Below are 4,172 nucleotides of genomic sequence, written 5' to 3'. Positions count from 1 at the left end.
ACCCAATGACCAAGCATCCCTTGGCCCAGGGAGGAGAGAGTTAGAGAAAACCCCGGGGTCCCCTTCCTTGGCGCAGCATCACAGAGGAACCTCTGGGTCTTTAAAAATACCAGGAGGTTCTTCTCAACCTCACTTCCTTGTCCTTCTCGGGCGACAATGTCTCCACTTCCCACTGCATTTTTTTTTTCCCTTTTCTCACTGCTTGCCGTGGATCTTAAAATAATTTTAGGCTCACTGGGAGGTGTTCAGCGTTTGGATGTGTGCTAGGCAGACAGCCGTATTTACTGGTGCCTTTTCTGACTTAAAAAAAAAAAGTCTACATCTAAATTTAGTGAGGAGAAAATATCCCAAGTTGAGCCCTTTCTTGAGAAAGAAAGAAAAAGAAACCTAGACTTTTAATATAAAATGTCTTCTCGGATGAGAGGAGCGAAGGAGATTTCAAAATATAACTTTCAAGTTGCAGGGAGAGAAAAACTTTGCAAATGAGGGAAAAAAAGGAGACTCTACAAATGGTTTCATTCAAGGGTGTCTTTATTGTGTCTGTGGTGACAGATGAAGAAGGAGAAACTTGAACCAGACCTTTGACCTGTCGTGGGGTCAGGGGGCACCCCTGTCTGTGTTCGGACCCCTTTGACAACTTCCTGTATAATTTGACTATTATTTGTGCGTCTGGGCACTGTCTGACCTTGGAGTCTGGAAAAATGTGAAGGCAGCCTGTGTTTCCATGCCAGATGGGCCACGCCGCGCCAGGGCGCGCTGCATCAGACGTGGGTGGAGAGACTGTTTGATCCCCGCCAGGGAAGATGAAGGGCGTGGGGTTTCCAGCTGACAGGGAGAAGGACAGAGCACAGGTATGGCCTGATCTGGGGTGCACCCCTCCCCCCCAGACACTGCATGGCTGCCACGGAACCGGCTTCTGGAAGCAGATCAGTCATGACAGAAAGAAGGAGGCGTCATTGGCATTTCAGATCTCAAATGGACTTCTGCCACCAGCATCCAGAAAGACTGGACTTTCCAAATCCAAAGGCAGGCGTTTCCAACGCAGACTCACCCCACTGCAAAGTGGGCCCTTTGGACAGGGATGGGGGTTTTACAATCTTAACGGTAGTCCTCATAGAAGACTGTTCATAAACATAATAATAATGGGGCCTCCCTGATGGTGCAAGGGGTTAAGTCTCAGCACCATGAAGCTATCAGCAGCCACTGCAGCATGAGTTCGATCCCCAGCCAGGGAGCTGACCCACATGGCATAGCAGACCTCTCCTGTCTCCCCGCTGCTCCCCTCAGCAGTGGATTTCAGTCTGTCTGCCTGTTCTGCTCCCCGCTCTGGTTCAACTCCAGCACTTCTGACTACATCCCAGTTCTTGAATGCATAAATAAAAATAAATCTTTAAAATAATAATGCTAATAATGGTCTATGTTCATCCTTTCCACAGGGGTTTTCACTGATTTGACATAAAATAAAGATTTGATATAAATATATAAAAGTTTTACTTACTGAAAAATAATCGATGTCTCCCTCTCCTCAATTTGGGGAAAATACAGTCTTACAGCGTTATTGCCTGCAGCTAATCAGAGCTTCTGAGCACCTGACACATCTGCAGGCCATACAAAGTTGTTCTTACACAGTGAGGGCCACCTGGGATGGACAGTCCACCTGTGGGTCCCATCGTGTTAACCAGGTCGCTGCAGGAGCTGGGGATACTGGGCTGGGCTGTAGGGACCGACTGTCGGACCTGGGGACCGACGTGACTTGTCACAATTGCCTTCATCCTGTTTGACTCCATGGAGATGGACATAAGGGAGGCGGACAACCAAGGGCTGGTATTAGAGGACAAGTTCAAGGTCACACCCATGGTGAGGTGGCAGTCAGGGAGGTTGTCAGTGGTCACCATTGTGAGCCACTGTGCAGAGTCCCAACTTGGGGAACCACAAGGCAAGGCAAACAAAATGCCACTGGCCCCAAGCCTGTGAGTGATTGAGCAGCAAAGTGGGTTGAGCTCGGGAGGCCACTGATGGGCGAGGAGGAGGGGCTTAGGGCCCAGGTGGGCCTGGAAGGAAGGGGAGGCTAAAGGAAGGAAGGATGGGGCAAAGGGAGCTCAGAAGTCAGAGCTGGCCAGACTTTTCAGAGATGGTCACACTCAACTCGGCCACTTGGCGACAAGGAAGCTTAAGGAGCACAAGGTCGGGTGTGTTGGGCCAAAGTCAGCTGGTCAGGCAGACGCGGCCTGGATTCAGTTCCAGGGGGTGGGACAGCCCATGCATCAAACCCCATAGTCACCCAAAGCACAGGTCCTGTGCTCCTTCTGTCTCCACCAAGACTTTCTGTTTCAAGTTCAGAAAGAGAACATCTCATCTGCTGAGGGTGTTAAGATCCTGAACTTCTAGGGCCTCCCCTGGTGGCGCAGGGGTTGAGCACTGGGCTGCGAAGCTGCCCGCAGCCTTTGCAGTGCTGGTTCGATTCCCGGCTGCCAGCAAGGGTCCCACATGGTGCGCAGACGTCTCCTCTGTGCCCGCTGCTCCCCTCAGCGGTGTATCGTCAGTCTGCCTGTTCTGTTCCCTGCTGTGGCTCTGGTGAATCCTCTCACCCTCCCACGCTTCTGACTGTACCCAGTGCTTGTGTAAATAAAATAAATCTTTAAAAGAAAAAAAAAAAAGATCCTGAACTCCTAGAGCAGTGAGCGGGCTCTAGGTCACAGGGAAATGACACTGCAGCATTGTAAATGCGAATGACGTCTTCTTTTCTTCTAGGAACCAAAAACTTTGGTTGACCTATTTGGGGCCATTTTATGTAAAACACATCATCTGGCCACTAAGTCATTTTTCCCTTGGCAGGGGGGCTGTGAGCAAAAGCCAAGCTCACACAACCATTCAGCTAAGCGCCTACTCTGTCCTGGCCACCGGGTAACCATCCATAACGCTTCTGAGCTCCTGACCCAAGGGGCGGCCTCAGAGCACCTATTCAGGATAAGGGGGTGCGCCAAGCCCCAAGCTGCACTGCTGCCTCGTCTGCCGGCTGCCTTGTTCCCTCTGAGGGCTGGCTGCACTCTGCATTTCTTACTTCTGCTGGGTTTGGGAGTGCAGGATTCTGTCGTCACATCTAAGAGGTGAGGAGGTGGCCTGACAGGGAGAGCAGGGCGGCCGAGGCCAGCGGGGTGACAATACACTGTCCTCCCCGGACATGAATCACATTTTGCTTCTTCCTTCTAGGACTCAGCTCCTGCCTCCATAAGAAAGGCACAGTGAAGAGGGGGCTGGGTCACCTCGAGGGCCATGAGCCCAGAGGCCCAGGCCCTGGCGGCTTTGTCTAGGGCTGTGGACTGGAGTCTGCCTGGTGTTTAAAAACCACCTTGCCCCTCGGGCCCTGTGTCCCGTTTCAAGGCATGCCATGGGGAATGTCAGGCCCTTATTAAATATCCGCAGCCTCCATCTGCTTCTGTCTTTCCTCTGAGATGACTGCCAGACAGCAAGGTCAAGGCCACATGTGCCCCGCTGATCCCAGAGCAGGAGGGGCGGGTGGGCCCGACTGTCTACACTGAACCAGACACAAAAGGGTTGCTATTCAGGAGATTTCTCTGCAAATCGTGAGGCCCCGGATCTGACGCCTGCTTGTGCCTCTCCACAGCCCTGCCTCACCTGTTATTTTCCCAAGGCCTTCATCAGGGGGTCAGGTCATCCAGGAAGTGAAGACTCACTCGGGGACTGAAGATGCAGGTGAACAGGACACACTTCCCTGGCCCACATCTGCATCTGATCACAGAGCCCCGACACGCAGCTCAGCTCCGAGACTCACCCTGGGGCCGCAGACTCGGTGCTCAGGTTATTTGGCACAAATGCAGATTTTTCCAAACCCGGAGGCATGCGTGGGGTTCAGAGAGGGAGATTTCTCTAACGGAGGCAGGTGATGAAGCACCAGGGTAGAATAAGCTTTCACCCCCTCCCTTTAGCAGGGAGCCCCCTCCCCACCTTCATGGGCTAAAATGACACCTACTTTTGGGGTTTGGTGAAGAGCACGAGGGTCCATATGAAGGAAATGACAGGCCACCGTCAGGTTCGCCTCTCGCTCCTCCTTATCCACTTCATCATTATCATCATTATTCAAAGTCACATCATTGCCCTGAGCCTCGGAGCCCCACGCTAGAGACCTGGAGGGAAGGGCAGGCCTCCCGCCC

General features: G+C 52.4%; 1 long non-coding RNA gene across 1 annotated transcript; it reads left to right on the top strand.

The window, feature by feature from the left end:
* The first annotated feature begins 1,921 nt into the window (after window positions 1-1,921).
* LOC119238342 (uncharacterized) lies at window positions 1,922-3,416 on the top strand. The gene is made up of 3 exons (XR_005123551.2): window positions 1,922-1,970; window positions 2,836-3,107; window positions 3,211-3,416. It is a non-coding gene; the product is annotated as an uncharacterized LOC119238342 (long non-coding RNA).
* The last annotated feature ends 756 nt before the right edge of the window (window positions 3,417-4,172 follow it).

Source organism: Talpa occidentalis, unplaced genomic scaffold, assembly GCF_014898055.3.
Source record: "Talpa occidentalis isolate TD23 unplaced genomic scaffold, MPIMG_talOcc4v2.1 talOcc4.11, whole genome shotgun sequence".
Classification (NCBI taxonomy): domain Eukaryota; kingdom Metazoa; phylum Chordata; class Mammalia; order Eulipotyphla; family Talpidae; genus Talpa; species Talpa occidentalis.
This window is presented reverse-complemented; position numbering and strand designations above follow the sequence as displayed.